This window comes from Eurosta solidaginis, chromosome 2 (assembly GCF_040869045.1).
Source record: "Eurosta solidaginis isolate ZX-2024a chromosome 2, ASM4086904v1, whole genome shotgun sequence".
NCBI classification, from domain to species: Eukaryota; Metazoa; Arthropoda; class Insecta; order Diptera; family Tephritidae; genus Eurosta; species Eurosta solidaginis.
Window position 1 is genome coordinate 254,648,193 of NC_090320.1, and position 13,911 is coordinate 254,662,103.

Sequence of the window (13,911 nt, forward strand, 5' to 3'; positions counted from 1 at the left end):
CCGGAACTTCGGGATGTGTTGCCCTTAGAGCAACACATTCCCATTTTTCCACTGGATTGCTCGTTTTGGTTCGCCCTGAGTACTTAATTCACTCAGTACCTCCCGTCTTGTGGGAAGCGTTCCTCTATCCACCACCTGAGGAGGCGCCCGGTAGGGGACCGATACCCCCGCGGGCGGAAACATCAACATTAAAAAAGTATGTTTTGTATTAACTTATTAAATTCGTTCGCATGAGTAAAAATTCGTAAAAACTTGAACAAAATATTACTAACTTTGGAAAAATCCTGTTCGTTCACACAAAACTTTGGCAACAAGGGCGCAATTTTGCATTTTGCTTGGAGCAGAAGTTGCAAAATTGTACCCGATAAATAGGCGTCCCGGTATCTCAAAATTTTTGGCACAGTAAATTCAAAAAAGGGTTTTTCGTTTTGTATTGATAACTGTAAAACTAGTTTTTTGTTGTTTTCCCATTTTGTGTGTTTTTTCGATTTGGTGGTTTTCTTATATTGGTATATTTTTTTTTGTTTGAACTGGCACCATCGTCATAAGTACAAAGTAGAGAGCGCAGTGAGCGTAAAATTCTCTTTGAAATTTGCTCATGTATTGACTGTTGATCACTGTTGAAATGACCAGTGAGTTCAGTTGTGCTAACAGAAAAATCAGTTAGATTGACCAGGAATCTGTAAATTTTACAGAATTTTGTTAACTTAAGAGCGACAATTTCTCTTATGTTGAAATGACTAAACTAATTTGTTCGTTTGATAAAGAAATGGGTCGAATTAACCGTAATTCGATCAATTTCACCGAATCTCCGTTAAGTCAATAAAAACATAACCGATTTGTTGATTTGACTAGCACCATTTCTTTCAGTGTATATATATGTAAGTGTGCATAACCAGAAGTATGGTAGCTCTTCGGGAATTAAGCTAAACTGTAAGGTTAAACTATGTATTTATAAAAAGCTATGTGTCTGTGTGCGTGTGTCTACACTGCTTTGTCTTCAATTCAAATCCTCAATCCACATAGGCTACCTACATCAACAGAGTCAAAGAAATTTATATTCATTTATGTATTTATGTAATCCTTTTAGCATTCGTTTTGAATTTTTAACTCTTATTCTGGAAATGAGAACTTAACTCGTTTAAGCATTTGTACCCCACTATAATTTCAATTGTTGTGCCGTTTTTTCGTATACCCTTTACGATCATAAAATGGGATATTGGAATTAGTCTAGAAAGTTAAGAAGATATTTAAAAACACAAACAAGTGTGTGTATTTCATTTAATGTGTGGCCTAGAGCTCGTTTAAAATCATTAAAATTATTTCAATTCAAAGGCCGAAAAAGCAACAAAAATAATATCGATATTTAAAAACTGTAAACTCTACATTTATCATAATGGATCAGAAGGCGGCATAAAGCCACTCATATAATGAAATTTTGACTCAGAATTTTGAAAAGTGTCCATTGCATGTACTTTGTGAGATAGCGTAGCACTATTCTCTGAGCCACATTTTCCATATCGTGCCTTTAGCTTCACGAAAATTCATAGCAAAAGGAAAATAAGTCATAATATCGCTTTCAGTAGCATCACAAGTATTCAGTACTATCACCACATTTATAGAGTTAGTACTACATACAGACGCACTGCAACAGCGATCAGGGCATTTCATTCGCGCGACAGTAACCGCGAGTGTGCAAACTTCGCAAATTGTTTATTATGACCAGCGATGGGCACCACTACACTTACATGGCTACCAAATTGTGAATGTGTTAGTAAACACGACCGCGTAGCGAGCAAGAAATCAAAATAAATTATTTATTTAGTTTGATTTCAATACTTGAACGGTGAGCATGTGTCACACGCACTCTTTGGTACTCTGTTTTAAGCGAGCGTGCGACACTTCCTTACTGCACGACCATCGAAATCAAACTAAAAGAGATGTCGTTGATTTTGACGAAGTAGCCACTGTGCTCTTGCTTATCGTATACATATATGGTCGCTTAGCAGGTGCTAAGCTCATGCCCACCCCGGATTATGACATATCACGGTGTGCCTGAAGCAAGTTTAATTGAAGGGTCAAAGCACAACCGATTTTCTCGTGGATTCTTATTTTATGGACCAAATTAAGTCAGAATCCAAAATTTAAGCTTTTTCTGCCGAGCCGTTTTTGAGAAAATTCGATTAAAATTTTGAAAATAGCAAAAAATCAGTACTAACTTTTTTGATCTTTTTGATTTGTCATCCGATTTTGCCCATATTTGGAACACATAATACATACAAGAATAGAAATCGGCCTATGCAAAAAAATTGCCGCTAACTGGCGCATGGATCGAGATATTCATAAAAGTCGTATTTGTGGTCCGATTTGGTTCATATTTGGAACAAAATCGATTTATGAAAAAAAAAAAAAAAATTGCCGCTAGGTGGCGCAAGAATCGATATATTCACAAAAATCGTATCGAAAGTTTTGAATATCTAGATGTTTGCGCCACCTAGCGGCATCTTTTTCTCAGGCCGTCTTCTATTCATGTATGTATAATGTGTTCCAAATAGCAGCTAAATCGGACCACAAATACGAATTTTGTGAATATCTCGATCCATGCGCCACCTAGCGGAAATTTTATGGAATAGGTCGATTTCTATTCTTATATGTATTATGTGTTCCAAATATGAGCCAAATCGGACCACAATTAATTCCCTTTTCAGGCACAAGCCTGCCACTTTTGAACTATAGGTCACCTCGATCGCCCACTACTTTTTGTGGTCATGAAGAACCTTCCTTACCGACACATCCTTCTCCGATGGCTCTGGGATGTTAGCACCCCATTTCTGGAATTTTATAAGAAAACATATGCCAAATAATTGGTCACTAATTGGTCATAATTGGTCAGCAGGTTTCAGTAATTGGTCAGCATTAGAAAAAATTTTATGGATATTTTAAAATTTTCATGGTCGGGTGTGGGATGTTAGCACCCCATTTCTGGAATTTTATAACAAAACATATGCCAAATAATTGGTCACTAATTGGTCATAATTGGTCAGCGGGTCCCACTAATTGGTCAGCCATAGACAATTTTTTATGGCCATTTAAAATTTTCCTGTTTAAACACCCTGTATACATAAATTTTCCAAAAAAAATTATGCCTATTAATTGGTCACTAATTGGTCATAATTGGTCACCAGGTTTCTTTAATTGGTCAGCCATAGGAACTTTTTAATTAATTTTTAAAGTTTTCTTTGTTATCGGATGTTACCCTGTTATCGGATGTTAGCACCCCATCGGTGGATTTTGAATTCGAAAAGCATGCCAACTAATTGGTCACTAATTGGTCATAATTGGTCAGTGGGTCCCACTAATTGGTCAGCCATAGACAATTTTTTATGGCCATTTAAAGTTTTCCAAGGAAAACCAATTTTCCTGTCTAGACACCCTGTATAAATAAATTTTCCAAAAAAAACTATGCCAATTAATTGGTCACTAATTGGTCATAATTGGTCAGCAGGTTTCGTTAATTGGTCAGCCATAGGAACTTTTTAATTAATTTTTAAAGTTTTCTTTGTTATCGGATGTTATCGTGTTATCGGATGTTAGCACCCCATCGGTGGATTTTCAAATCGAAACGTATGCCAAATAATTGGTCACTAATTGGTCATAATTGGTCAGCGGGTCCCACTAATTGGTCAGCCATAGAAAATTTTTTATGGCCATTTAAAGTTTTCCAAGGGAAAAACAATTTTCCTGTTTAAACACCCTGTATACATAAATTTTCCAAAAAAAATTATGCCAATTAATTGGTCACTAGTTGGTCATAATTGGTCAGTGGGTCCCACTAATTGGTCAGCCATAGACAATTTTTTATGACCATTTAAAGTTTTCCAAGGAAAATCAATTTTGCTGTCTAGACACCCTGTATACATAAATTTTCCAAAAAAAAAATATGCCAATTAATTGGTCACTAATTGGTCATAATTGGTCAGCGGGTTTCGTTAATTGGTCAGCCATAGGAACTTTTTAATTAATTTTTAAAGTTTTCTTTGTTATCGGATGTTACCCTGTTATCGGATGTTAGCACCCCATCGGTGGATTTTCGATTCGAAAGGTATGCCAAATAATTGGTCACTAATTGGTCATAATTGGTCAGCGGGTCCCACTAATTGGCCAGCCATAGAAAATTTTTTATGGCCATTTAAAATTTTCCAAGGGAAAAACAATTTTCCTGTTTAAACACCCTGTATACATAAATTTTCCAAAAAAATTATATCACTTAATTGGTCACTAATTGGTCATAATTGGTCAGTGGGTCCCACTATTTGGTCAGCCATAGACAATTTTTTATGACCATTTAAAGTTTTCCAAGGAAAATAAATTTTGCTGTCTAGACACCCTGTATACATAAATTTTCCAAAAAAAATTATGCCAATTAATTGGTCACTAATTGGTCATAATTGGTCAGCAGGTTTCGTTAATTGGTCAGCCATAGGAACTTTTTAATTAATTTTTAAAGTTTTCTTTGTTATCGGATGTTACCCTTTTATCGGATGTTAGCACCCCATCGGTGGATTTTCAAATCGAAACGTATGCCAAATAATTGGTCACTAATTGGTCATAATTGGTCAGCGGGTCCCACTAATTGGTCAGCCATAGAAAATTTTTTATGGCCATTTAAAGTTTTCCAAGGGAAAAACAATTTTCCTGTTTAAACACCCTGTATACATAAATTTTCCAAAAAAAATTATGCCAATTAATTGGTCACTAATTGGTCATAATTGGTCAGCAGGTTTCGTTAATTGGTCAGCCATAGGAACTTTTTAATTAATTTTTAAAGTTTTCTTTGTTATCGGATGTTATCGTGTTATCGGATGTTAGCACCCCATCGGTGGATTTTCGATCCGATAACAAAGAAAACTTTAAAAATTAATTAAAAAGTTCCTATGGCTGACCAATTAACGAAACCTGGTGACCAATTATGACCAATTAGTGACCAATTAATTGGCATAATTTTTTTTGGAAAATTTATGTATACAGGGTGTTTAAACAGGAAAATTGTTTTTCCCTTGGAAAACTTTAAATGGTCATAAAAAATTTTCTATGGCTGACCAATTAGTGGGACCCGCTGACCAATTATGACCAATTAGTGACCAATTATTTGGCATACCTTTCAAATCGAAAATCCACCGATGGGGTGCTAACATCCGATAACAGGGCAACATCCGATAACAAAGAAAACTTTAAAAATTAATTAAAAAGTTCCTATGGCTGACCAATTAACGAAACCTGCTGACCAATTATGACCAATTAGTGACCAATTAATTGGCATAATTTTTTTTGGAAAATTTATGTATACAGGGTGTCTAGGCAGCAAAATTGATTTTCCTTGGAAAACTTTAAATGGTCATAAAAAATTGTCTATTGCCGACCAATTAGTGGGACCCACTGACCAATTATGACCAATTAGTGACCAATTAATTGGCATAATTTTTTTTGGAAAATTTATGTATACAGGGTGTTTAAACAGGAAAATTGTTTTTCCCTTGGAAAATTTTAAATGGCCATACAAAATTTTCTATGGCTGACCAATTAGTGGGACCCGCTGACCAATTATGACCAATGAGTGGTCAATTATTTGGCATACGTTTCGATTTGAAAATCCACCGATGGGGTGCTAACATCCGATAACACGATAACATCCGATAACAAAGAAAACTTTAAAAATTAATTAAAAAGTTCCTATGGCTGACCAATTAACGAAACCTGCTGACCAATTATGACCAATTAGTGACCAATTAATTGGCATAATTTTTTTTTGGAAAATTTATGTATACAGGGTGTCTAGACAGGAAAATTGGTTTTCCTTGGAAAACTTTAAATGGCCATAAAAAATTGTCTATGGCTGACCAATTAGTGGGACCCACTGACCAATTATGACCAATTAGTGACCAATTATTTGGCATACTTTTCGAATTCAAAATCCACCGATGGGGTGCTAACATCCGATAACAGGGTAACATCCGATAACAAAGAAAACTTTAAAAATTAATTAAAAAGTTCCTATGGCTGACCAATTAACGAAACCTGGTGACCAATTATGACCAATAAGTGACCAATTAATTGGCATAATTTTTTTGGAAAATTTATGTACACAGGGTGTTTAAACAGGAAAATTGTTTTTCCCTTGGAAAACTTTAAATGGCCATAAAAAATTTTCTATGGCTGACCAATTAGTGGGACCCGCTGACCAATTATGACCAATTAGTGACCAATTATTTGGTATATGTTTTGTTATAAAATTCCAGAAATGGGTTGCTAACATCCCAGAGCCTTCTCCGATCCACCGATATCAACTGATTCGTCTACTGCGACTCTTCCAACATCCATTTCACCAACAACCGGTTGCTTCATCGTCAACGCCGATTAACCAAGCATATCTACTGGCACCAACTAATCCAACGATTCGTTGTCTGGAATTCGCCAACCTTTAGTTGCTTGGAAGTCGATCTTAAAAAGGTTATATAAAGCAACTGAAACAAGAGAAAAGAGGAATAAAAAGAGCATTGTAAGAACAATGTTGATGATATGGATAACATCAATGCTTTTGGTTACAGTCACGGTTCCAGAAAGCATTGATTTATGATGATAAAACTATGAATTACAGACTTTTATCGACCGGCTATGGGTTTGTTATAGAAGAGTTGTTGAATTTTATCGCAACTATGTTGCTGCCGTAGTGTGATTGTTCCGTGCTCTGCTTATCACAGCGAATATCCTGAGTTCACGCCCCGATCAAAGCAACATCAAAATTTAACAAACAATTTTTTTCAACTGGAAGAAAATTTTTCTAATAGGGTCGCCCTTCGGCAGTGTTTGGCAAGCACTTCGAGTGTATTTCTGTAATGAAAAGCTCTCAGTGAAAACTCATCTGCCTTGCAGATGCCGTTCGGAATCGGTCCCGTCCCGCCAATTTTGTAGGAAAAATTAACAGGAGCACGACGCAAATTGGAAGAAAAGCTCGGCCTTAAATCTCTTCCGAGTTTATCATGCCTTTCATTTATCCAAAATTTACAGAAAAAATATCGATTTGTTATCAAAAAATTACGCAGTTGTTATCGAAAAGTTTTCAATTTACCATCAAAAATTTTTGAAAAATTATTTATTTCTTATCAAAAACATTTCGATTAGTTAGCGGACAGTTATCGATTATTATCAAATAGTTATCGATTATTTATCGACAAGTAAAGATACATTATCAATACGATATTGTATTTGTTACGGAAAAGTTATCGAAGCTTTACTAATATTTTAGCGGCGTCTTATTTTTTAGTTAAATTATTTGAATAAATTTTTTTAAGAAAAATTATCGATTTGTTACTAAAAATACTGTTATAGAAAAGTTTTAGATTTCCTTTAAGAATGTTTTCAATACTTTTCGGTGCGTTATCGATTTGTTATCGTGGTCGCATCATAATAATTCAATAATAAAATAATATCTTGTTGGCATTGATTACTACATATAAGAATCCAGAGAAGCTTTTCTCAAAAAGCCCCAAACTGTTTTTTCTGGTAAAATTACCACCGCTGTTTATTAACTTCGACCAGTTAGCTAGCTCTAGTTAAATTAAATACATTAGCTTTCTAGAAGATTACCTGTATTTGCAACTTGAAATCTTACAAATACTTCGTACTCACACTTTTTTATCCTAAGTATTGCATTTTTTAGTACGTTAAGCTTTTTTCGAAGCTTCGAGTCTCTAGCACAGTATCTAGTAGTATTGCATTTTTTAGGACTTTAAGCTTTTTTCGAAGCTTCGAGTCGGGAAGTCACTTCAAACTCAGTATCCAGCAAACGATAGCCTTCTTCCACATAAGGCACTATAATCCAAGTCAATTTTCTTGAATTCTAATTAAGGCTAAAGGTATAGCGTCAACCATGCCGCTGGAAACAGTGCCTCCCTTACTTTTTTATGTGTTTTTTTTTTTTTTTTGTGTGTGGAAGATTAAGATTTTGTTTATTTTTCTGCACTGTTACTATCTTACTCACTATTTTAGCAGCGGCTTATTTCCTCAATCCCTTTCAGCTGGTTGCTATGTGTCTTGCGAAAGTCAAGAAGGACAGAATTAATTGGGGTGGATTGAATTTCGTGTGCACTTTAATTGAAATTTGCATTCCAATGGTAAGCTAGTTTACGTGGTTGGTAAATCATTTGTAAATTATATTTAAATTTCGTGTTTAAAATTTATTAAAATTAAATTTTATATTTGGTATGTAGTTTTAACTGGAAGGTGAAGAAAAATCCAAGAGTAAAAGAACGATAGGTGCGGAAAGAGTCCACAAAAATACATTATTTGCAACAACGTTGTAAAAACTGGATTCGAAGGCAAAAATAGTATAAAAAATTGATAATTTTGCTTTAGTGAGCATCAACATGTCCCACAGTGTGATATATCATCAACCTGGCTGATATAAAGTCACGACTGGAATAAATAATTAATTTTTCTAGCTCTACTCACCAACTGAGGCCTTTACATAAAAATAACTATATTATTTGTAAACATTTATTATTATTTCACAACTTTTTAAGTTTTTATTGAGCTAAATTTAAATCAAGAAAATTTATATAAAAGTTAGAAAAATTCATAAGAGGAAACGTATTATCGTGAAGAAGAGCATATTTTTGTATGTAGTAATAAGTAATTGCAATAAACTTAAATAAATGTAATTAAAATCAAAAAAATCTAAGCTGAAACTGAAGTCGAACTCTTCATCTAGGTCTGAGATGTTGTAGCCTTGATCAAAATTCGCTGTCTGGGTTTGACAATAAAAAAAAATAAATGTAAGGCGCGATAACCTCCGAAGAGATCTAAGGCCGAGCTTCTCTTCCAATTTGCGTCGTGCTCCTCTTGATTTTTCCCTACAAATTGGCCGGACGGGACCTACATGTTTTATGCCGACTCCGAACGGCATCTGCAAGGCAGATGAGTTTTCACTGAGAGCTTTTCATGGCAGAAATACAATCGGAGCGCTTGCCAGACACTGCCGAGGGGCGACCCCGCTTAGAAAATTTTCTTCTAATTGAAAAATCTTAATTCTAAAATTTTGATGTTGCTTTGCCCGGGAGTTGAACCCAGAGCATACGGTGTGATAGGCGGAGCACGCTACCATCACACCACGGTGGCCGCGTGGGGGTTTGACAATAGTAAGGACTTTTTTGTCGAATGCTTCATTTGCCTTAAATTCATTCAAGTTCTTTTCTGAAATAGAGTACGACAAAAATAATATATTGAATAAATCTTCCATTGTACATTTACGAGACATCTTTCTTGTAATATTTCGCCTGTAGCTGCTAAAATCTTTATTTCTACTCTCCGGTACTTCCTGTGACAGCTGTCCTGCTTTATTAGTAATGTCTGCCCCATGAATAAAAATTTTTGTGAAATCCCGATGGCATGTAATACCATGGGTACAAATCTGCAAACATTTTTGTGGTCAAAATGGCATACTTTCGAAATGCTTCGAAATCAGCGCCGAACCCACATGACATAGTTTGAAGTTCGACACCAAATCGTTAATTAAATTTTCGTCAAGAACCGTTATTTCCGCAGCATTTGAAGGGCATTGGAAAAAACGTCTGGTTGTGTTGCTATCATTGGTCGTTGTTGCTGTTGTTGTAGCAGTGCTTCGCTCCACCTAATAGGCGCGACCGATCACAAATTGTCATCAATATCCTCTAAAGGAAGTCCAAGGAAACTTGCTGTTTCAACAGGGGTGGACCATAATGAAAGGGGTGTTAGAGCCGATGGCTCCACATTACAATTAAAGAGATGGTTGGTGTCATGTGGGGACATATTGCAAGCGGGCATACATTCTGTATGTCGGGGTTGATTCTGGATAGGTAAGATTTTAGCCTGTTAGAGTAACCAGAACGAAGTTGAGATACAGTGACTAGCCTTTCCCTGGCGAGTATGCGTTCCTCTTCGGCAAGTTTTGGGTACTGTTCTTTGAGTAGTGCATTCGCCGCGCAATTCCTGGCATAAAGATCAGACGTCTGTTTGTGGAGTTCACTGAGGACCTGCTTGTGGTTTTTTGCTTCATAAGGCTGAGTTCTCAGGAGATGACTCCTTAAGCCCCGTGTTGGCGCATCAATCAAATGTCTGTTGGGATGCCCAAGTAACTGGGTCTTCAACAGGAACTGTTTGGATAGCATCTAATTTCTCTCCCTGATGGGGAGTATTCTCGCCTCATTATTTAGAAGGTGTTCTGGGGATCTGGGCTCACGATTGATATATCCGGCGAACTGTGACAGCTTCCTACCTTACGTGTGGGGACATCTCGATTTATTGTGCAGAACGTCTTTTAGTCTATTTGATCCGCTAAATTCTCACCCTTGCTGTCGGCCCCCAAGTTTGAATGCCATAGATTGTGATGGGCATTGAAATCGCCTAAGATAATTCGATTGTTGCCAGTGAGTGAGGCGCTGATATTAGGGCGGTATCCACTGTGAAACAGGTGGCAGGGGGGATGCAGATGTTGATTATTTCTAGGTTTGCATCGCCTGACCGGACAGATATTCCTTGACGTTCTAAGCCACTGTCCCTGCGGCCGATGTCAGGATCAAATTTATGATATTACACAGAGTGGTGTATGATAAACGCGAGGCCTCCTCCATTTCCTCTATCGCGATCTTTTCTGTGGACATTATACCCAGAATAGGTCTGCAGAGCAGATCTTGCTGTCAGTTTAGTATCTTGAATCGCAGCAGTGCTGATGTTGTGCCGCTTCAGGAAATCGACTATCTCCGTGATCTTTCCAGTTAATCAATTACAGTTTAACTTCAGAATTCTGAAGTGCAAGAGGGGAGACGTCGTCACTCTGGGAGTAAGTGACGGGTGACTACGCCTGGGTTGTGTAAGGCTAAGGCGTAGACTACGGGACGCCGTAGGGCGTGAACAGCAAAGAGCCACAAAAGATTTATCGAAGTTACGTGGACGTCTGGTTTTGGGATCTAGCCCAGAACAACCTGTCCGATGCAACCATCGCTTACACGAGACACACTGAACAGAGTATGACCGTCCTAAAAAAATTATTTTCCGGCAGATGCAGCAAAAGCATTTCTCAGGATCGGGGTCAGGAAAAGGACCCGGACTGGCTTCGATATCTTCACGGAGCAAGAGAATATGGGGCAGTCCCGCTGCAAGGAGCTGCTGGTAGGATAACAATTTGTGAGAGGGACGCAACAAATTAAATGAGGTTACACTGAAATGACAGTCCTTGGTCGGGAAAAATCCCGAGTTGCTCCGGTACATAGAACCGACTGCCTTGGGAAGCGATCTTTGGTCGTCCCAAAGCCTTGTTTTGGAAGATCTGCTAATAACCCCTTGTCTTCTTTAAATCTTCTATTCCTCTCTTCAACAATCTTTTTTCCGTTCCTTCAAGAGTTTTGGCCATCAACGCTTGCAGGTGGACTTCCGCTGATAGATTAGTTATAAAGATAGTTTCCTTTGGAGGATGGCATGAAATTTTTTCTTTTCTAAGGAATTCATATGATTGGTAAATGTCAGAATGTCTTTGTATAGCCCCAGATCTCATTTCTAAATACGTTCTAACTGTAAACTTGTGATTTATGTATTGAGTTACTGCCTTTTCTGGAGTATATTTAACCAACACTGATGCTGAACGAGTAAGGGCACGTTATATTTTATTTGCGTCTAAATTTTTTGTGAAGGTTTCTGCCATTAATGCTGCATACCGCTGACCTGATAACGTCAAGCTAGAAGCAGTTGCAAAAGCCAACTCTTCTTTTGAATAGTTTCTTATCAAATGTGATAACTTTTTCCTTTTCGACTGATGACTAGCCTCCGAAAAAGACATCAGTGGTCATCCCTTCATCTTTTAAAATACGTCTACAACTTTTCCACTCACAAATTTTGAAACTGCTTTTTGAGCTGTCATTCTTTTTTTTTTGCGCTATTTTGCTTATACCGAATCTCGAAAATTTGCCCGTTGAAATTTCCATATTTCCTGAAAACAAAATATTACATAAAAACCTGCATTTTCCTGCAGTTAAAGTTGTACAATTTTAGTTTTACGAATAGTAGTAAATAAGTTTAGATAAACATTAAATCGGACAAAGGTATGGAGATTACTGGTCTTATGAATTAAAAAAATTTCAAAAATTTTACTTAATTTAACATTATGCCAATATAACATGAAAAACTAATTCCTGTTCAATTAAAATCGCAAATATTTATATTTACTAAAATTAGCATACGTCATAAAATAAACACAATATTATATTTTAGAAATTGAGGTATAACTCATGGCAGGCCAGCAATTTATAGTTTCACATTCAATGGCAAAAAGCCGAGTAAAAAATTTTTCCCAATTGATATGCTTACAAATAAAGCTCCGTTAGTCGATTCAACTTAGTTCAAATTTCCTATTTTTTTTATATGTTCGCTTAGTTATGGATTTCTAAATAGAGTTTCAAATGAATTTGTTTAATTTAATTAATATTTTCTGGAACATGAAAGTAATACACTGTGTGTCGTCGTAAAAGAGTGTAAACATGCTAGGAAAGGTTAGGTTTAACTGATTGGTTCGTGAGGAGTATATACTGAATGTAAGCTTGTGCAACGACCAAACTGAAAAACACTATTGGAAACCAGGACCTATGTAATAAAATAACTCCACCGTCTTGGCAAATACTATAAACTTTCTACGACTTTTGCGACTTGCTAGATTTGATAGCGTGATCGATCGTTTCCTCCTTCACCCCGCACTTTACACATCTGTTATCACTGACAGTGCTATATCTAAAGCATGTGACGCCAGAAAGCAGTATCCAGTCAAAATAGACTCAGCCTACAGTCCCCTTTTTTCAAGATAAAAGTGACTTGGCTAGTCTAAAGTTGTAAGATTAGGTTAGGTTGAACTGGCCGGTCCATGAGTACCAACCTAAAGTTGTAAGACCTTCACATGATCTTCGACACTTTGCAGCCCCGTGCTTGGTTTCGCGCTTGGTCGATCATATGCAGCTCCCAACTTCTTTTAATCTCGCCCAATATAATTGAAACGTCTACGGCAAAAGCTTCGAGGGATGCGCTCTATTAGCTAGCTTATCCGCTAAACCTGCTAGGCAACATAAAAAAATTAATATTGCCATCAGAAAAAGACCTTTTTGACCATTTAATGGAAAGCGTGAGAAGTAGTTTCGCCATATAATTCGGGTTCGAACCCCAGTTGCTTCATTTCATACACTAAAAGCAATAGGGGTACTCTGCACTTAACAAAACCCTAAATAAACCATCGTTCATTCATTAGATAACTATTTCTGCTTCTACGAATACGACAAAGCAAAATCTTTTCACGAAACGAAACTGACAACATCAAGCGTAGCTTTGGTACAAGCAAGACATACAAAGTACGTATTGTTCAGAGAAGAAATCTATGCGAGAAAGGTGCCTGGGGGAAGTTGTACAACAGCATAAGCATAGATTAGGCTGTATACTTTTGTAAACAGTTGAGCCAACGAATGAGTGTAGGCTCGAATCCCTCTTCCGGAAGCAAAGGCGAATCGAAACAGCTGTCGCCTTGTACATTCTGATGCCGCGTTGTTTCAGTTTTTCCCAAATTATTAAAGATATAATTCAGTTAAATTATTTTCAATTTAATTAATAATTAATATATTTCAATTAGATTTTATTTTTTTTTATTTTCTTCTGAAAATACGTACTTCAACAAATGTTTCTTTTCTCATTCAAATCTAAAGAAATCTTTTCATTTCCATAAAACCAGTTTATGCTCATACTTATAACTATAAAAAGTTAAAACTTCACTTAAAACGCCTTTAAAAGTATGTATGCTGAAATGGAATCTATGTAATGAAAGAAGTGTGAAGCACTCAAAAACATATT